Source organism: Psammomys obesus, unplaced genomic scaffold, assembly GCF_907164565.1.
Source record: "Psammomys obesus unplaced genomic scaffold, mPsaObe1.curated_primary_1811, whole genome shotgun sequence".
Lineage (NCBI taxonomy): Eukaryota > Metazoa > Chordata > Mammalia > Rodentia > Muridae > Psammomys > Psammomys obesus.
Window position 1 is genome coordinate 1,570,120 of NW_026591711.1, and position 21,545 is coordinate 1,591,664.

The 21,545-nt window shown below is 46.5% G+C and overlaps 1 protein-coding gene across 5 annotated transcripts in view; it reads right to left on the reverse strand.

Annotated features, from left to right (window-relative positions):
• The window catches only part of Osbpl3 (oxysterol binding protein like 3), a 164,026-nt gene that overhangs the window by 90,003 nt on the left and 52,478 nt on the right, over positions 1–21,545 (reverse strand). Inside the window, exon 1 of one of the 5 annotated variants that reach the window (XM_055611785.1) lies at positions 17,246–17,365. The exons of 2 other annotated variants lie outside the window; for them this stretch is intronic. The gene's annotated coding sequence lies outside the window, so the exon portion shown is untranslated. Of the gene's footprint in view, positions 1–6,820; positions 6,887–10,574; positions 10,632–17,245; positions 17,366–21,545 lie in introns of those variants that run through there. 2 more of the 5 variants (XM_055611786.1, XM_055611787.1) reach the window with 2 other exon arrangements.

Sequence of the window (21,545 nt, forward strand, 5' to 3'; positions counted from 1 at the left end):
CACCTACTCCAACAAGGCAACACCATCTTATTCTCAAATAGTGCCACTCCCTGATGACTTAAGTATTCAAATATATTAGCCTATGGTGGGGAGGGGGGAATTCTTATTCAAACCACCACCATACCCAATCACCTCTATGAAATATTTCCTTCCAGGCACTGGGACAGGTCTTCCCCTCCAACCTTAAGGTTTGAGCTTGAAGAAATAAAAGTTCTACATCTGTGATAGTCTGATGTTCCAGAAACAACCACAAAAGGAAACTAGGGTGACTATGCATCCAAACTAAACTAAAACTGACTCCTTTCCTAAGTGTGGGCTGTTGATCTGATGAATAGGCCACCCAAGCATTTCAGAGTGGACGGACAGAACCCTGTGCAGACTTAGGATTCACCCCTGGATGCCAGTCAGTTCCCTTGGGAGCTCAGGCTACACCAGCCATAACTCTAGAGTAAAGCTGAGGCAGAAGCATCTTCTTGTAAAATCTGGTCTGGAGATCCCAGTGTGCAGCCAGGGTTGAGAGTAATTAAGGTTTTCAGAAAGTCCCTTTTTCTAACAGTCTGCCTGGCAGCGACCCATGATGGGGCACCCGGTACCAATTTCAGTCACCATTTTCCAATAGTTCTCCATCCAACTCCCAAGAAGACTGAGGGAACTTCTGCTCTGTGTTGGGGCCAAACTAGCACTGGATCCCTTGGCTCAGCTGAGTCCCTGTCTCCTACTGCCTCACCATCTTAATATTCCTATGTTCAGCCTGTGCTGTCCAGTTAGCTCTGCTTAGAGAAAAGAAGAATAAAGAGAGGGAGAGGAGCAACCCGATTTGCTATTTTGTAAAGAAAAAGAACCAAAGACAAACGGGATGGACATTGGAAGAAGGAGAATACAGGAAACAGGACAGGAGCTTACCACAGGGACTTTGAAAGACTCCACCCAGCAGAGTATCAAAGATGCTGAGACTCATAACCAAGCTTTGGGCAGAGTGCAGGGAATCTTATGAAAGAAGGGGGAGATAGGAAGACCTGGAGAGGACAGGTCCACAAGGAGAGCATCAGAACCAAAAAATCTGGGAACAGGGGTGTTATCTGAGACTGATACTCCAACCAGGGACCATTCATGGATATAACCTAGAACCCCTGCATAGATGTAGCCCATAGCAGCTCAGTATCCAAGTGGGTACCCTAGTAAGGGGAATAGGGACTATCTCTGACATGAAGTCAGTGGCTGGCTCTTTGATCACCTCCCCATGAGGGGGGAACAGCCTGGCCAGCCACAGAGAAGGATAGTGCAGCCAGTCCTGATGAGACCTGATAGACTAGGGTCAGATGGAAGGAGAGAAGGACCTCCCCTATCAGCGGACTTGGAGAGGGGTATGGGAGGAGATAGGGGAGGAAGGGTGGGATTGGGAAGGAATGAGGGAGGAGGCTACAGCTGGGATACAAAAAAATAAATAAATAAACTGTAATTAATATAAAAAATAAAATTAAAAAAAAAAAAAAGAAAAAGAACCAAGCCTAGAAACTTGTTTGTGTCCTGGGTCTGGGATCCAGGCTTGCAGAACTGCTTTCAGGCTCTCCAGCTTCTCCTGTGAGCACAGCTCACTGCGAACATTAGCTCTGCAGACAAGATTCTAGCATGCTGGAGCAACAATCCTGGGGTTTTCCCAGATCATGTGCCAGAAAATGTGTTCTCTGGCTCCTCTTAAACCCATATTTATATGTAGAAAATCTAGTGTGTTCTGTATTTTCACTTTTCTTTTATTGTGGTCCAAATACTTAATGTGAAATCAGCTGGCTTCAGGTGTACTGCACTGTAGCTGAACTTTTGGCTACTTTGTGGTTTCCTTTTCTACCACCCTTCTCCACCCTTATTCTATCCTTCCAGCCCACTTCCACCCCACCCCCTGCCACGAACTAGGTAGGAAAGAAAGAAGGATAGAGGGGGGGAAAGGGGCACTGACACTGTTAGACTACTTCCTCCTGGTTGGGGGCATCAAGGTTTGGGGCGCAAGTTTGATCTTCACTGTCAGGGTAATTTCTTCTACTCATCTCTTTGCACATGGTCACTCGACAAACAGCAACCAACCTTGACATCAGCTAAGAGCAACCAGCAACCACCACCGGCAGCAATCCTTCTCAGGGCCCCCGTGTTTATATGCCCTCTCAGGAGTCTCCAGAATCCCAAAGGTCATACACTTTCAGAAACTAACTATAGCTGGCAAAAATCACACCCCTGCTGGAGGACAGGGCACACATGCTCACGGGCATACTTAACACATGATCCACGTCTTTGTCTGCCGCAAGACTGTTCTGTTTGTATGGCAGGCAGACGCCAGTGCTTTGTTCTTGATGCATTCAGCCGTCCCCGGACCTTAGGCTGTTTCTACACCAGTGCAGCTGGGAAGGAGGACTGCGCCATAGCGGTTCTTCCTGCTTCTTTTCTTATTCGCTCCTGGCAATCTTACCTGCACCCAGAGTTTCAGCTCTTTCCCTCCTTCTAGCCTGCTGCCCACTGAGTGGCCCTGCATTTATCACCCCCACAACATGGAGACTCCCAGTAACTCCCCTGGAGCTCAAGATGGCGCCTGCTTCTGATTTCCTAACCAACCACCCCTCCTCATCCAAACCAACTCCTTCCTCAGAGCCCCAAATACCACAAATACCACAGGCTCTACCTGACACTCATCACCTCTAATTGGTTTTATATTCTTTTATTCTCAAAACCACCAATCCATTTTTGGCTCCCCTGAGGCTATGCTTAAGTTGATTTTATAGTCCCCTGTCCAATAACCTTCCAGGCTTTCTCTCCTGCTCTTTTTCCCCAAGATGCAGAAGGTAAGTAGAAGTCGCACAGCCAACATGTGAACCTTGCCACAACAGTTATACTGAGGTCTGGTTATAACTCCAGCTCTTTGCCACTTAATGCACATTACTAAATGTGTGAGTTGCTCTCTCACCTGAAGACAGGCATGGATGACAGGAAATCACCACAGGGTTCTATGGCGACTGAAACACTCACCACGTCCCTGGCAGATGGCAATCAACTATAGTTTAGCTGCAATTAGCCAAACTCCATCTCCAAAAGCTCACGCTCATAAAAGCTCACGGTACCCTGTCCTCCCACATTTCCTCACTTACCAATCCTCAGGGAACCCTCCTAACCCATGTGATCTGCCCATTACCTCGAGCCCTCTTAGCCAGCACCTTCTCCAGGAAACCTTTCACCCTCCTCTCCCCATCCCTAAGCAGCTTCATTTCCCTCTTGGACTCCAGCTTTACTTTTGGTCTATGAAAGTATTAGTCACGTTTCCTGTAGTTTGAGTCACTCTTTGTATCCTGAGGCTGTTCTGTATACCACTGTGGCTGCATTTTATTTGTCTTTGCATTCTGCAGAAAAGTTACTTCTTTCCTGTACAGTAGAAGAATGGTTAAGCCAGACCAGTCTCCTCCACATAAGCACATTATTCCCACAGGCGCACGGCCCGTGTCCTGTCCAGTGAAATCATTTGGATTAGACTTCGGAACCTTGTGGACATATCTTCCTTTTCTCTCTCTTTTTTTTTTTTTTATGTGACCTCTCTAAAATGTTTGCAGAGTACTCAACCATATCTAAAGCATTTTTTTTTTTTTGAGTTTATTATCTGTCCCTGGCACTTTACATCTCTGGTCAAAGGTTCTCTGTTGGGAATCAAAGGAAATTCAAGGAAACAGGACCTCTGTTATTTTCTCACACTTCTTCCTCCTCCTCTTCTCCTTCTTTTCTGTGTAATGTATAGACCAGGCTGGCTTTGAACTCAGAAACCAGCCTGCTTCTGCCCCCTGAGTGCTGGGATTAGCACCCACCGGTCTCGGGCTTAAGACAGGAACTATCAAAAGAAGCTAAGAGTTGATCAGGAATTAGGAGAATCAAACCTGCAGTGGGAAATTATCTATCAACCCCCCTTCTAACAATACATTTGGCCTCCATTCGAGATCTAAGTCTCTGAGGAAGCCCCAGCTCCGTCCCGCCTGGAGATATACACCACCAGTCTTTGCTGACTGTCAGGATATTTGCAGCCTCCTTAACTTTCACATACTCTTTGTTCTCCACTCAATCACGTTTTAATGTTCTTGGCCTTTTTTTTTCCTTAGGATTTTTTGGTCTGTTTATTTATTTACTGATTCTGCCTGCATGTGTGTCAGCAGCAGGCCAGAAGAGGGCACCAGATCTCACCACAGATGTCTGTGAGCTTGAACTCAGGACCTTTGGAAGAACAGGCTATGCTCTTAACCTCTGCACCATCTCTCCAGCCGTTTTAATGTTCTTTGTTGTTGTTGTTTTGCTCCTTACCAATTTTCCTCTCCGCTCTCTTGATCAAGTTAACAAATCTCTTGGCAAACACCGCTTGCCCTGTGATTCCCACTGCCTGGCAAATGGTATGGACTACAGTTTCTTGTACACTCTCCAGAGTGACTTCCACTCCACAGTCTACTGTCCCCTGATGGTAGAGAACATCACTAGTGCCTCTGGTCCATCAGTTTCCTACCAGGGCACAGAGCTAGGCCTAGAAATGAAAGCCATTAATTATTTCTGGTCACCTCTGTGCCGCTCAGTCAGAAGTGTCAGCCACTTCCTCCCTGATTGGCTTCGCCAGAACCAAGATGCTCTGGAGATGAGAATCTTTCTCCTTGGTTAAACAAGGGAAGTTTTCAAGTTCTAAGTGCATCTCATGCTTGCCTGAAATAAGCCCGTGTTTTCTAGGTAGGGCTGACAGTAGAGATCCAATCCTCAGTCAACGGTGGAAATCCATTCCTCCCGTTAGATACTTTCTCCGGAAGACTAGCACCCTTCTTGCTGTATGGATCACCTATGTGGGCCCAAGAGCTACAACAGATCAGGGTGACTAAATACTCTGGTTGAAGAAAAGGAGTTCCCCGGTTCAATGACTATAACTCTACCATCTCAATGGAAAGTCAAGAGAGGGCCATTCTCCTCCTCCTGAGGTCTTGGTTATTACTAGTTGTTTTTCTGTATCTCAAAAGAAACATTTACAAAGCTGGGTGGGGTGGGGCAGCCTGGAAGATCACCTCTCCAGGAGGTGTACCAGGAGAACAGCTACGCTGGGCTTCCCAGTGAGACTACCTAAAAAAATAAAAACAAGGATCAGGGAAGATACTGAGGTAGGCCAAGTGTTTACCCTGCAAGAATGAGCCCTAGCTCGGTCCCCAGAGCCTGCTAAGAATTAGGCATAGCATCACACATCAGTAAGCCTAGAGCTAGGGAGGCAGAGAAAAAATAGAGCCCTGGGTGTTTGAAAGCCAAGGACAGCGATAGACTCGGTCTCAGAACAATAAGGTGTGGAATGCTTGACGAAGATACTCAACACAGTTCCCTGGGATTTCCATGCATTTGCAAATATGTGCACAACACACAAACACATACATAAATAAAAAAGACACTTATGGGGCAGTATGGAATAATAAAGGATGCCGCAGTAAAGGTCAGGAAGGCAGAAGAGAACAGCCATAATGGGAAAACGTCCACCTACTGTGCATCTGAAAAGTACCTGCTCTGTGCACATGGCTATTCTCAGGCCATGGCAGAGGGAACTAAGTCATGCAAGCTTAATCCCGGGATGAAACCACTCGGATGAAGAGTGACATGTGTGACAGGAAGCAGAGAGTGCTGGCTGCTGGCAGGAGTTCTAGGCGGGAATCTAGAAGATGGGTGGGGCCTAGCTAAATAGAAAAGAACATGCAAAGCAAAGATGACAGCTGGGCCAAGAGGGACACTTCCTGTGATGTTAGTCAATCTTGGCTTGATGACAGGGTCACCATGATAAGCTCCAAGACCCCCCGGGTTGGGCCCCACTTTATACTAATTCCCCCAGATCTTCTGGGCATCCAGGGCAAGATGAGCTTGGCAAGCTTTCTGGCTGTTTCTGAGGTTCCCAGAGGGTTGAGCTGCAGGCCCACACGGTCATCCACAAAGGGGGATAGGTTTTCTCACAGAGCTGCCTTCTCTTCTTGGGGTGTTTAATTTCACATGTGTGCCTAATGCCAGAACTATGCCTGTGGCACCCAGTTTACAGCAAATGAAAATGCAAAGCAGGATGTGACTTAGCAGTTTAAAGGGTAAGAAGAGAGAGCACCACCGGGGAACCTAAAATAGCATCTGGTGGTTTGAATTCTATCATCAGTGGGCGGCGTTAAGCTCCCTTAACTGATGAGTGCTTGCAGGAAACACGATAGAGTTTTAACCATTGGCAACTGCACGCTGCACTTTAATATTTAAAAGACTATCAATGGAGTCACTACAAAGAATGAAAATAAATTTAAAAAAACTTTTTCACCTCCTACAAAAACATACTTATCACCTTTTTGGAAATGTTTAAAAAAAATGAGTAATCCTCTATAAATACATTAACAAGCCCTCACACAAGAAACTAAACACTCCAGTGGGTCATGTATCAGATATACACACTTTCAGCTTGTTCTCCACCTAACTTAGAGAATTAAGCTCAAAGCCAGCTCTGTAAAACAAAGCTCCTGAGATGTGCTGTGGCTGTATCGTTCCAGTACCGCCAGGGCTCTAATAAGCAATACCTTGTGAAGAAAATGCAGCTTTGCTGAATGTAGGTGGCGAAAAAGAGCCATATAGCAAGTTTTACACTTAGTAGAAGGACGGCTTCGAAGAAATGGACAGGAGCTGCTTTAAAGTGTTCAAGCTGGGGGGGGGGGGGAAGGGGAAGTAGAAATGGAAGGAAAAGGCAGAACAAAGCAAAAGAAAAACCTGGGGTGGACTTCGGCAGCTGGGAGCCAGAAAGTTAAGAGAACCCTAGAATCACCTCTGTGTCCAGGTTGATGATGCGGTCGTTACCCGGTCTCTCCACTGCAGTGACGTGTGTCCGGTGCGGGAAACGGCTTCTCTTACTCCCTTTTCATACAACTACTGCATGGGCTTGATAGCCAGTGAGTTGCTCAGACAGCAACCAAAACACACAGCGGGTTTGTTTTGTTTGAGTTAGCTTCGTTACATAATCCAGGCTGGCCTTGAGCCATAGTCCTTCTGCATCCCATGTGCTGAGGACAGCGACATGCCATCTCACTCACACGATGCCCCCCTGCTTCCCATGCTGCTAGAAAAACAGGAGTGATACCCTGTGATCTCCAAGATGATGGTAGGAATGGCAACACAGCCGCCATCTTTGAGCAAGATGCTTACCCTTCAACTTGGTTAGTATATGTAAGATTTACTCGCTCTTCATTACCAAAGTATCTGCTAGTGCAGACAGAGGGCGCTACAAGGGTGCAAAGTTCATTCTGGCCCATGATTTCCGTAAGATTTCAGCCTATCACAGTGGAAAAAGAAATAGTGGAAGACACTACTATGTGCACTGAAAGGAGGTGGAAGGTCAGGAAATGAACGGCTGCCACATTCAGAGGCCCACCTTCCATATCATACCAACTTCCAGACCATAACGCCTAAAGGAGCGCCTCCTTCATAATAACGCCACAAGCTAGGGACTAACCAGTCAGAGCATGAAACCGGGAGGAGCATTCCTGATTCCAGGCACCACGTTCAGGGAAGCCAATCCAAAGGCACAGAAAGGCATCTGAAAACAAACTGAGCCAGCCCCAGCTCATGCCAGCATCAACCCCCACACACGTGAAGACATATGACTGGGCAAGCCTTCGAATGTTACAGCCCGTAGCCTCCCCAGAGTACCGGCTGACCCTGAACAGGGCAGAATGGAGTCCTTCTCAGAGTCCTGCAGATTTGTAGGACTGGGGGCTAAGTAAGCTTTGTCAACTTGTAGCTTGCCAACTTGTGGCAACTGAACACACAAAGGAGAATATTCGTTCCGTCGTACCCTTCTAAAATTGTACCAATGGGCTGTGGATAAAATGAGTTACTAACAACTGTTCCAGAAACTGCCCTGATAGCCCAAACTACCCAACAAAATAGGGGTATTTTTGTTTGAGGTAGAGTCTGGCCTTGAACCAATAATCCTGCCACCCACGAGCTAGGCTCCAGGAATATGCCACCACACTCAGCTTTATCTGAAGACTAAGTTTTTACTGATCATGTTGGTGCACGCCTAGAATCTCAGCATTCACGAGGCCGAGACCAGCCTGAACTACATAATGAAATCTGTCTTCAAAAAGGACTCTTGTGTTCACAGAAGCTGGTAGTGGAACTGTCCATTACGACCTTAAAACAAGCTTAATACACCAACTGTCACTATCTGCCAGGCAGAGCTTACCAGCTCTTCAGGCTTGGGAAATATATATGAACTTCCTTACAAACGAATGCACACGAACTCCTCTGTCGTTATAGAAGACTCCTAGAATGGTTACTTTCTCGACTGCTCAACTAAACACCTGATGAGAAGCAACTTAAAGGAGAAAGGGTTTATTCTGATTTACAGTCTGAGAGTTACAGTCCATCCAGGTGAGAGGGCCTAGCGGTTAAGGTGGCTGAGTCTGTAGTGGTGGGAGGCTGCTTGCCTGCTCCCATCTCAGAGACTCAGGTCGGCAGGCAGCAAAGAGGCAGGCTGGAAGTCCGGGTCAGCTATAGCGCAAGGCCCAAGCACAAACGACCTACTTCTAGCTTCTCACCACCTTCCAAAGTGGTGGCACTGGCTAGGGACCAACGGTAACGCATGAGCCTGTGAGGGACATTTCACAATCAAACTGTAGCACCCTGCAATCTTGCCTTCGTTCCCTAGATATGCCAGAGGCCACCCTGACCCCTTAGATAAGACTTAGATTGCAACTCTGACAAAGCCGGTGGCCAACTATCATGGCTCAGTCTTCAAACTTAACTCATATCCAGACAGTTTTCCTCCTCACTCACTTTACTGGGTAGTTAAAATGCATAAAAGGCAGAACATGACACTTGTTTTCCAAACCGTGGCACCAAGAGATTTTTAGTAATAAGCCCCCCAAAAAATTTACCAAAAAAAAAAAAAAAAAAGACTGAAAAAAAGCAAGCATGGAGCTCACCATTTCAGAACATTCTGTCTAAAGACTGCTCATTATTAAGACAACAGCTTGTGATCCAAGGTGAAAGACTGTCTCCCAGAACAATGGCAACAACAAAAATGTCAGCTGAAACAACCTTACCAGCTGCCAATCTGTAGGTAGATGAAAATATTTACTCTTTTCCATTACCTTCAGAGGGCAACAAACACCTGCCCTGGCCAAGCCAGGAGTCTCTGCGGCAGGGAGAAGGCAGTGAGGAGTCCGCCAAGGACCCCCTGCCACTTTACAGAGTCCTGGACATTCACAAAGCTGCTCAACAGGCATCCTTCGACGCGGCACACACGAATGAGAAACTCACCGAGGAAACAGCCCCGTACGGATCCCGACACTCACATTTACCCATGATTGACGCCCACTTTCCGATTCAATTTTAGCCACTGCTCAATTTACATTCGACTATCAATTCTAAGATGTTTCCTCATTCAATGGACTAGCAGTGAAAGGTGGCTGGTAGAGAACTTTCCTCCCATGCACAATGTTCTGAGTCTGTTCTACCCACCACATAGGTATTCCAGGCTATACCAGGCGTGGTGGTGCACTCTACTGAAGTGAAAAACAGTAGGATCAGAGGTTCAAAGTCACCCTCAGCTACACAGACAGTTCAAGACCAGCCTGGAATTCGTGAGACCCTGTTTTTTTTGTTTTTGTTTTTTTTTTTTTTACTCCCCATTCAAAACAAGAACCCTGTAAATAAGAGTATAAATTGTCTTTAGAAGACAAATTGAGAGTAACAAAATATGGTCAATAAAGGATGGTGACATAGCTGAGTGCTGGAGGACTTGAGCAGTAATCCCGGATATCCAATGGGCTTCATCCCCTGCACTAAAAAAACAACCATGAGAGACAATCCTCGAAAAGGAAGAAGTCACAAACTCAGGGATCACACACCCAAGTTTTTTTCAAATAATGAAATCCAGCAAACATCAAATTAAAATAATAAGCCATGGTAAAAAAAAAAAAAAAAAAAAAGCCAGTGGTTAACATTAGCACACTGATGAGGAATAAGGAGATAAGGAGGAGGAGGTAGCTAGGGGAAATTAGAGCCACAAACATCACAAGTCCTGACAGCATTAAAACAAAACAGGCAGCAAAAAGGAGAAAACAGGGTGGGGATAGACACAAGGGGACCGGATCACCACGCCATCCTGTGGTGTTTAGGACATCTTGCCTCCCACCAACTAGGTGGTCTTCATCCTTTCTGAACCCAGGACAAGGCAGTCCTATAATAATGAATTGCTTCACAGAATATCAGCCATTCTCTCCCCTTTGTTCAGTTCCAGAAAAAAAAAAAAGGTTTCATTTTAGAATACAAGACTTTGTCTGAATCTTACCCAGTTAATTCTCTGTTCATCTCTCCATACTGTAGAGAGGCATGCCTAAGAGATTCACCGTGGGGATTCTCTGGCTGAGGTCTGGGGTGATACTTTCTCTAAACTTTTTCTGATTGATCTTTCAAAATTAAGGACATACCACTAAAGTAAAAATCAAAGGGAAACCATTTTTCGGAGCCGTGTGAATTCTCTGTCTTTCCCATTTGTTTCACCCACCACTTACCAGCCTTGGGTTCTCAGCCACCCCAGTCGTCTCTCCACTTGCTCACCCTCTATTCTGACTGTGACTCAGTTATTAGAGAAAGGTTATGGGCCACGTGACAAGATGAGAGAGGCTGCCTGGTATCATGTCTGTGGCCAGCGTCAAATGAAACAATGAGGAAACCTCAGGTGAGTGCTGATAAGAAACAGTGGGAGTTGACTTTTTTTTTTTTTTTTACTGAAAGTATGAATGCAAACTCCTCCCCTGACAACCCCCCCCACCCCAGAATCCCAAACACACTGCTGTCACATCACAATGGTGGCACACACCCCACAGCCTAGTAGATTTACTGGAAGTGAGGCAGCTAGATCACTAAGGTGACTTATTGTTGTCATTTCCACTTCCTTCCCTCCCTCTGTCCCTCACCACCACCTTCCGTGTGTGTGCACACACACACACACACACACGCGCGCGCGCGCACACACACACACACACGCGCGCGCGCACACACACACACACACACACACACACACGCTCGATTTATTGGAATGACTTACACAATATATCTAACTAATTCAACAATGGCTCCCTGTGAATAGCAAGTCCAAGAATCTAGTAGTTGCTCAGTCCTACAAGGCTGGATATCTCAGCTGGTCTTTTGTATACACTGGAACCCAGGCCAATGCCAGTAAAGGAATAGAGGTGCCAGCAAGGCAAGGGCAAGCAGGCAAAGAACAGAGCCTTCCTTCTGCTGTCCTTATACAGGCTTCCAACAGAAGGTGTGGCCCAGCTTAAAGGTGTCTTCCCACCTTAAGATTTAGATTAAAGGTGTATGTTGAAGAGCCTTAAGATCTGGATCAAAGGCATGTTGTCTTCCTGCCTCAAGATCCAGATCCCAGCTGTGCCCTCCATGTCTGGACTGTGGTTCATTTCAGATACAGTCAAGTTGACAACCAAGAAAAGCCATCACATGACTTAGTTAGGGTTCTATTGCTGTGAAGAGGCACCATGACCACGGCAACTCTCACAAAGGATAATATTTAATTGGAGCTCGATTACAGTTTCAGAGATTTAGTCCATTACCATGGCGGGAAGCATGGCCGTGTGCAAGCAGACACGGTGCTGGAGAAGGAACTGAGAGGTCTACATCTTGATCAATAGGCAGCACAAAAAGACTGTGTGGAGTACTAGCCCAGCTTGAGTACAGAAGACCTCAGGTACTGCCCCCACAGTGACACACTTCCTCCAGCAAGGCCACACCTCCTAATAGTGCCACTGCTCTGGCCAAGCATTCTCACACATGAGTCTATGGGGACCATTCCCGTTCAAACCAACACATCTAGCTAAGTAAGTAACTCCTATTAGAAGCCGGAAGAGGGTGGGTGTGAGTAAGGGAAGGGACCAAGGAGGAGCTCTCAAGAACAGAGTAGTTTTCCTGTCCCTATACTTGAACTGGGCACACTTTTCTCTGTGGTGGACTCCAGGATGCATTCCAGCCACACCAAGTTTCTTTGTCCTGGACACCATGTTCTCTATTGCCCATGTTATACTATTCCATGGCAGAATTCATCAGTTTGTTTTTCATGTGTCCAACTCCACCCTGGTTGCTCTGTCCCCTGCACTCTTCAAGGGCTATCAGGAAAAATGTTGCAGAAACTGAACTTTCAAATGCATTACACTGACAACTGTCAGATACCAAACAGAACGGGTTCCCCAAGTATAAGCTCGAAACCAACAGTAAAGCTAGGTGTCATGCTGCATGCCTATAACCCCAGGACTCAGGAGGAGGAAGCAGGAAGATTGCTGTGAGTACATTTCTAGGCTATATAAGAAACAACAGACTCTAGGCTACAGGGCAATAATACCGTATCTCAAAAAAACAAAAACAAAACCAACCCCCTCCAAAACAAAACCAAAGTAAAAATAAGTATTTGTAGCCTGGAAATGAGAGTACCTTACAAGTGTTATGTTCATATACAGAGTTTTGCTGCAACTCCTAATTTAAGTTCTTAGTGAGACAGTAGACACAGTCAGCTTCGGTAAAATGTATTATCACAAATGACCAAGTCTAAGAAAACAACAGCCCCCAAAGACCAAAAAAAACCAGATTCCTCACTCAAAAGCAAAGGTTCCCTGTTAACTCCCATTACTGATGGGCTTTGGACTAGTACTAATTTTCAGTACTGAGGAGCTTTATGTTGAGTGGGTAAACAAGACCCCAATGGCACCCTTGGGGGCTGCTGCTCCTACCTGCCTTCTTGAAGACACAGTGTAACCTATCCCGACACACTAAAGGCTCTCAGAAACCTACAGGAGAAACCACAATCACAACAATAATCACAAAACCCAAACTGTTAACTTGGGTGACCTCATTCCGAAGCTATTTGAAAATACAATCGACTCTTTGAGGTAGCACCCATTTCTCAACATGCCTTCAGCCTGACAGTTCTGTCTAGCTCTCAAACGCAATTATCCTGAGTCCACAAAACAATCTGGTTTCTTTAAGGGTAGGTGGTTTGCCCATGACAGCTGTAATGGCTCAGCATGCACAGGCACCACTGTTTGGTCGTGAGTCAGGCTGGCCTCGGCCAGTAATAACTGAGGTAAATAACTCTTAGTTCAGAGTTTCATGTCTAGACTTTGGACACCCTGACTACCACATAAAATCTGTCAGCAATGTTTGGAGATGGGGGCACACGTCCTATGACCCCATCCTCCTTGGGCACTGCACCCTCTCTTCCATGTCTGTCCCTATCCGACTTCCCTACTTCTGTCTTCCCCTTAGAGTTTAAAGTTTATGGCTGAGAACCAACCCTTTCTAGTTGCCTCACATGGCCTTGAAAATGAAATATCTGGTTACTGTAAATACAACATCATTTGGGGGAAAGGTGTATCACTTAAGAGGTGCACGCCTGGAATTTAAGTGAGGTGGGAAGGCCTACCCTAGTGGGTTAGCATCATCCTTCATCCCAGACTGAATAAAAGGGAAATATAAGTGGAGCACTGGCGTGTGTCTCCATCTGCTTCCGGACTGAAGACGCGATGTGATCCACTGCCCCATGTTCTCTGCCACAATGGACCGTTCCATTGTGGAACGGTCAAACCAGGAGGCAAAATAAACGCATGTTTCTTTAAGTCACCTTTCTCAGGTATTTTGACACAGGAATGAAAAAAGTAATCAATATACTCGGGTCCAGACATTTGCTGACCAAGGGCTGAACTGACACAATATCACAGGAAATGTCCAAGATTCCTTAATGCCCACCGAGCCATACAATGACCTTGGAAACATTAGCTTCTCCGTGGAAAAAGGCTAACACTAAGCAAGAATTACAGCCATGCGACAAGGTATAAAGAAAGCTTATCTATGAGAAAGGGATGGAAGAGGTGGCATATGTCTGTGCCCAGCATGTCTGCGTACCACGTTAGGTGCTCTCGTGTGACTGTTGGTTTCCAGGGTTATCTTTTGACCTGCACTTACACTCTAAGGTTAAGGACCCAACGGTCCAACTTTTACAATGCATCCGACTCCACCTAAATCCACACCATTTACAGAACAATGAGATCGGACCGGGAAGTGAATTCATGAGCACTTCAAAGTCACATTTCCAGAATGACTCATGGTGACAGAAGAAAGGAGGAAAGCCTCAGAGCATGTGGTGTTGAAGAGCGGACACCGACAACACATCAAAAGTAATCCTCCCCAAATTGAAAGGACTCACAACTCTGACTTTGAAGTTTCTCCAGAGCTGCAGGACCGGGCGCTGTGTGTTGACGTAGCTGCATGTATAGAGCAGTAAGACTGCCGAGCCCTCAGACGCATGGTCCAGGTACTCCCTCATGATGAAGAAAAGAGGTTTGTTATCGCACAGCGCTGTGGAAGCACAAGGAGGAGGATCACGTCTGATGGTGGCTTTTTTGATGGCCTGGGGGGGTCACCCAGCAAGAGGGGAGAGGGTGCTTGTGCATGTCTACTGACCACTCATTTTTGTCAAAATAAAATACCCAGACAGTTCAACAAATGACAGTTGAACAGTATAAAATCTACAGTCAATAGGATAAAGTCAAATGGAGTTAAAATTTTATATACTATCATATAAAATTAACTCAAAATGGACCAAACACTTAAACTGAGAGATACTTCCTGACCTTGGATGGTGTATTAACCACTCATCTATTGCTGTGAAAAGACATGGTGGCCAAAGAAATTCTTATGGAAGAAAGCACTTAGTTGGGGGTCTGGCTTACAGTTTTAGGTTTGGTCCATTATTATCACGGCGGAGAAACAGGGCGGCACTTGGGCTGGCACCAGGGCAATAGCGAGAGTTACATTCTGATCCATAAGAGGGAGACTCTAAGCTTGGCATTGGGTTTTTGAAACCTCAAAGCCCACCCTCAGTGATACGCTTCCTCCAACAAGGCCACACTTCTTAATCCTTTTAATATTTTCAAATAATGCCATTACCTGGTGACTAAGCATCCAAATATATGAGCCTATGGGGGCCATTCTTATTCAAACCACCAAAAAGGAATGAGATTTTCTTCAACAGGACACTAAGCACAAGCAGCAAATGGAGAGATAATAAATTAGATTTCATCAAAATTAAAGACCTCCATTTTTCAAAGAATAACATCAAGCAGATGAACCTAACCCCATGAATGGGGGGACTGTAGCTCATGTGTTTGATAAAGCTTTGGTTTCCAGAATATGTTAATATAAACCATGTTTCTAAGCCAGCAGTATAAGTGCAACTTTTAATTTCTCTAAAGAAGATACAAAAATGGCTGCTAGACACATAAATAAAATGTCAGTATTATTAGCCATAAGGAATATAACTCAAAACTTCTAAGATATAGTGTCTAATACCCTGTAAAATGGCTATATTTTTTTTAGCATTTAACAGAAGTAAGCGTTATGGAGGATATTGAAAAATGGGAAGCTTTCTGACATTCTGGTGGGACTGTATGTTTTAAATAGCTGTCTGAGAGTCCATCAAACTCCATATTGAAATCAGAGTTACACATGACTCTGCAATTCTACTCCTAGACCTGTCCTCAATTACATAAAAACACGTCCACTCAAAATCTTGTCCAAGAACATCATAGCAACATAATTCACAATACCCCAAGGTAGACACCATATCTGTTCTTAAAATCCCTTGAGGGCTTCAAGAGAGGTGTTTGTTTGTTTTTTGTTTGTTTGTTTGTTTGTTTTTAATTCCACCAACATTGCTTTTGAGAACAAGCTTAACTTAAAAAACAATGAACTCAAAATCAACATGGAAGCCTAGGATTTCAGGTCAGTCTGTAGAAAGCCCAATAAGTGTACATCCATCAGGTTGTTCGTGGACAGCAAGGATGAAATAGTCACAGCCAAAGGTCAAATCAGCTTCAACACATGTGAACACCCAGCCAGATGACTAAGCAACACAGTCATCCTGAGACTCCCCAACACGTCTTCTCTTGAGAAGCAGTTAGATAGTCATACAGAGAAACTTGGGCTTTCCATGATGTCAAAGGCTTTCTTCTGTCATGGGAGGAACACCTGATTAGCTCTCAGCCTGCCATCAGGGGCCCAATTAAAACCCTTATGGAATGACTAGACGACAAATTTGGAAGGGATGTTCAACTGATCTTTCCACTCTGCAAATGGCTGATCTCTGCTCTGTACGTTTGCTTTACACTGAGCAGTGATGTTAGCCAACATTTAAAGATGGGGAGGAGTTACCACTCAAATCCTCAAATTACCACCGTGTAGGTTAAAACAGACACACAGATGCACACAGAGCATCGCACAGACCAACCCTTCACTAGTCGGTAAATACACAATACAACTTAATGGACTCTGAAGTCCCAAGATGGACAGAGCAAGCACTGGTAATTCCAGCTTTTGAGTAGCAGCATTCTGGCCACAGCTTCAGGAGATAAAAAGAGCACACGCCCTCTCTAGTTCCAAGAACTCTAGGCTGGGGGGAAGATGGGAGGCCCAGGCGATGCTGGAAGCCCACCAATTCCTGTTTAACTTAGAAAACGTTCCATAAGGGGCCTTCACCTGCTAGGGCTTGTGGCTTTGCACCACCATCACATAGTCTAATTTCACAGCCTCTTTGGAAAAGAAACAAGAGTTAACCTTATGGGGCTTTAAACTACAGAATCCATACAGAAGGCCAAACTGCTAGGTTTCTCAAAGATGGTAGCGAAAAGTTCCCTCAGCCCTTTGTCAGCCGGGTCTAGAACTGAGTGACAAGACATCTGACAGCAGTAACTCGGAGAAAGGAAAAAGGACAAGCAGTGGAGAGCAACAGGCAGGGGATACGGGTGAGCGATCTTTCCAATAAAAACCTTTTCTTTCTTAATCTGACCAATACACACAGGTTCCAAGCACCATGGAGGATGGGTCCTTCTGAATCAATCCACCGGGTGTGAGGCGCCCAACACGGTGGTTCTCAATTTGTGGCAAACTGACATGGAAACCAACCAAAGTACCTGTGTACCTGTACACACTCTACAATGCAGACACAACCAAGACCCCTGTGAGATGACAGTCCATGGCTGGCTGCATGGCAGAAAGCTGAACATGAGAGTTCCAAAGTCAGGCTTGCCCTGGCCGGCAACGTGACCTTAGGCATATCTGTTCAGCCAGAGATCAATTCCCTCAGTAGGCTAAGTAACCAGGGTGGGCAGGAACTTACATTTTCCAGGGGAGAACGTGGACTTCTGCAGGAAATGAAATGCATCTTATCCATCTCCGAGTGAAGGTTGGGAGCGCTTGACAGCCATGCCAGCCTCTGCCCCATCTTCTATTCCCCCACTTCCAGTCAGCCACCAGCTCTGCCCTGGCCTCTGTCTGGCATGCTCTCAGCCTGAGCACCTGCTTCTGACTCACAGCCTCGCTGCCAACCCTAATATTTGTCCCAAATTCCTCAGCCGGGCTTCGGTTTCCAGGTCAAGGATTTTTTCTATCCACCCCTCTCCTCTATCCCACCCTTTTAGTGAAAGGACTGGTAGACCACCCACCTCAGGAGGACCACAGGGCTAGTGTGGATTCCAAAACCACACTATTACACTAGGCTAGTGCCAAAGAGGAAAAACTGGAAAGCAACAGGGAAAAACAAATGCTGGAGGCCCTGAGATGGAACGCCCACCTCGCTCGGGGCATGGGAGATGGGAACGATGGAGCAAGTCTCCCTCACCTAGGAAGAAGAGGCATCCCACTCACTGTGCAGGTGACCATGTGACCCAGGGGTCTGAGCTCTCCTGGCAGGGCGGGAAGCAAAGCCACCCCAGGCCACGGTGCCCAGGACAGTCTTCTCTCAGGGGCCCTCGTCTCTCCCCTAGCTAACCTCTCCCACTCTCCCCACAGCCCTCCTGTCTAGGTGGCCCCAGGACACAGGCAGCCCCTGAGTTGACTAGATCTTCTGCCTCATATTCTGAGAGCTGGACATGGGGACCTAGTCAGACCCTGGCAATTGCTGGAAACCCAAGTGTGAAGAAAGTAGGGATGGGCAGTGCAGACAGGGAGGCATGCCAAGAGGGACAGGAGGAAAGAAGACAGATGAGCGGCCCGAAGAACTATAGACAGACCGTGTGTGCGTGTGTGCGTGCGTATGCATAGACATATGAGGAAGCAATGAGGAAGACAGAGATAGACAAAGCAGCAAAGACAGAATGACAAGCTTCGGTACCCAAGGGTGGGAGAGTGGTTTGGTAGAAGAGGGAAGAAGATGCTAGTCTTTCTGTCAGAGTGAGGGCCAGGTGTCACAACCATGCCTGCCCGGGGGGGGGGGGGGGGGGGGGGGGGGGGGGGCGGGGGAGGGGCGGGGAGGGTATAACTTGGCTGCCACTGAATCATCCCAATAAAACCCTCCCATAGCTGCTCTCCTTCCAGTTACTATTTAGAAAAACAATTTTAAATTGCAATGCCCAGTGAGGAGAAGGGTGGGAACAGAGCCTATTGGCAAAGTATCCAGGGAACCTGCTTAGCCATCAATACCAAGAGTTTATAAGATCAGTCTTACCTTTGATTCAGTATTTGTAATAGAAGGAAAAGTGTAAATATGATCTCGACAAGCAGCGGCACAAGCAAGCTAAACAAAGGCCAGACCACAATAATTCATACAGCAAATAATAAAACTGCTAAAATAAATGTTTATGGCTAAGGGCAGGATGTTAAAAATATGAAAATGCCTCCTGCCCTATCTCCCTTTCACAGCACCTCAACTGCATAGAACTATGAAAACCATGTGCTGCTTAGGGGTTTTCTGTCAACGCAACACAGACCAGAGTATTCTGGGAAGAGGGAACTTCAGCTGAGAAAATGCCCCCATCGGATTGGCCTGTAGGCAAATCTATGAAGCATTTTTTTTTTTTAGATTAATGATTGATGTCCTGGTCTACTGTGGGTGGTACCAGGCCAGGACAAGTGATCCTGAGTGTAGGAACTAGGAAGGTGTGCAAGCCGTGGGGAGAGAGCCAGTGAGCAGTCTCTGCCTCCTCAGATGATGGACTGTGATCTGGGAGAGTAGGCTGGATAACAACTCCCCCCACCCCCCGGGTACATTTAATGGCGGTGTTACATCACAGTGGTAGCAAGCAAACTAGGACAGCACACATGAAAAGGACACAAGAAAACATCTGGAGACATGAAAGGAGCCTACACCCCATTTCTCTTCTTTCTTAGTGTCTGCATTTTCAATATTTATCTAGTTAACAGCTCAGTAAAGGTTTTATGCCCAGATATGTAAAATGAAGGGGGAAAACTGTGAAAATCTATCTCTTACATGCTTGGGGTGGGGGGGAGACAGGAGCACTGGAGATCAAATCCGGGGTCTCAAGCATGTCAAACACACTCTACCCCTGAGTTATCTTGGGTCTCACTGAGGCCAGGCTGGCCTTTGAGCTTGCTGTGTAGCCAAGGATGACGCTGGGTGAACAACGGCCCTCCTCCCTCAACCTCCCGGGGGCTGGGATTACATGCATGGACCACCACTCTTGATTCCCATCCTCATTTGTATTTGTTTTTAGGAAGTGGTACCAGTATGGGTCTTTACAGAGAATTACTGACTCTGGAAACAGCAGTCACTCCCTGGGGCTTCTGCCCCACCTTGTCACGGTGACATTATTTATTGAACATTTCTTCTATGCCTGCCATTATGTGTAAGGCTAAGTTTACTCTCTGCTGGGTTCATTTTCTGGGGAGGTAACTCCAGTTTTAAAAGGTTTTGTTCATGTCAATTGTCTTCATCCTAATCAGCTCTCCTGGGGCCCAAAGGGGCCTCTGGCCAACCTGACTGTGGCCAGCACTCCTAACATGCCACAGGCTCCCATCCTCCTGTGCTCTGAAGGCCTGGAGCGGCTCACACTACTATCCTGGAATGAGTGTGCCCTGCTTACTGTTCCCCTCCCACTAAGAGCACCCTCTTCTGTTTCTGTGTGTGAGTGGAAAGGAGCGGGCCTGTGGTTCTGCCCTTTGTACTATGAGGAACTATGCAACTATGCATATACTTAATATTAGAAGGGTACCTGAGGCTTACTGTGGGGCATGACCACAGAGTTAGGCATTTTAAATAGCACACTAGGAGAGGGGAGATGGCTCAGTATGCCAAGGGATTTGCCATTCCAGTGTGAGTACCTGAGTTAGCTCAGATCCCGGAACCCATGTAAAGTAGGGCACATGTCTGTAATTCCAGTGCCTCGAAGGCATAATGGGAGACAGAGACAGGTGAATTATTGGAAGCTCATGGCCCAGCTAGCCTGCCAAGCACAGCAGTGTACAAGAGACTGTGTGTCAAACAAAGTAGAAACTGAGGACTGACACTCAGGTGTCCCCAAGTGTGCCTGTGACACACAGGCAAGCACAGACACACCTGTCTGTGTGTGTGTGTGTGAAGGGAGCCGCGGCTGAGACAGAAATCCTTCTCGCATGGTCCTCACTGCGCTGCGGCCTCACTAAGAGACTCCTCTCTGTGAGCCCTCTGACATAATCCCAGGAGCCTTGCAGTGCAGGCCAAGAGTTTCCGGGCTGACGTGGACATGCATGACTGGCTTGGTTATTTACCATCCAGTCCTTGGAGCGCTGAGGATCACATCTACCTGTTTTAATGCAGACTGCTCTCTTTTTCAGAACAGAAGAAACACTCCAATTCCAGCCTGAACACCCCAAGACCGAACGAAGCACCCCCACAGCCTTGTTGGCCTTCTCATGTAGTAGCAAACTCCACCTTCCACTCTACGGCCAGTGGGATGGTCTGATAAGTTACAGATGAGTACAAGAGAGCTTTTCTTCCTTGTTAAACCAGGGAGAAAATCCTTCAGGAACAGTCTCAGCTCCTAGAGGTTTAAATGCATCCGGCATTTCCTGCTCTGGCTGGCACATTTCACTGCCTGGTTCTTTCCCTAGCTGCAGCAAATGGTCCATATTAGAGATGAAAACAGGAAGTGGAGTGGGTTTTCCTAACAGTGTGACCGAGCAGGCTTTTCTCATCACGCTTTAATGTTGGAAGAGTTAAGAGAGCAGCTAGCTTCACATCTATACTTCCAAGGCTGCCGTTTTACCCAGTTTTGGATGTGGGAAAAAAGGATAATGTGATCAGCTACCTCGGTTTTCACAGCTGACTTCTGAAGCAGGATGGTTTCCCAGAGGCTAAAAAGATAAAGCCCATTGCTTCATTCAGATGGTCCTTGAGAAACCAGAAGGCAGCCTTGCCAGCCTTCTGCAGAGGTGCGACGAGGACACGGGCACAACCAGCTAGTGGATGGGCTCCTAGAACAAGCTATGTTGTTGTGACTGGAACCAATTATTTTGTGTGTGTGTGTGCTCTTGTGTGCACAGATGTGTGTTATACATACCTGTGGAAGCAAGATGAGAACATCAGGAGCACTCCACTACTGATCTCTACTTTATTGCCTAGTAATTGCTTCCCCCCCCATAGATATTTGCCTCCCCCGCCCCAACCCTCAACACTAGAGTCACAGGCATGTGTGGGATGAAGC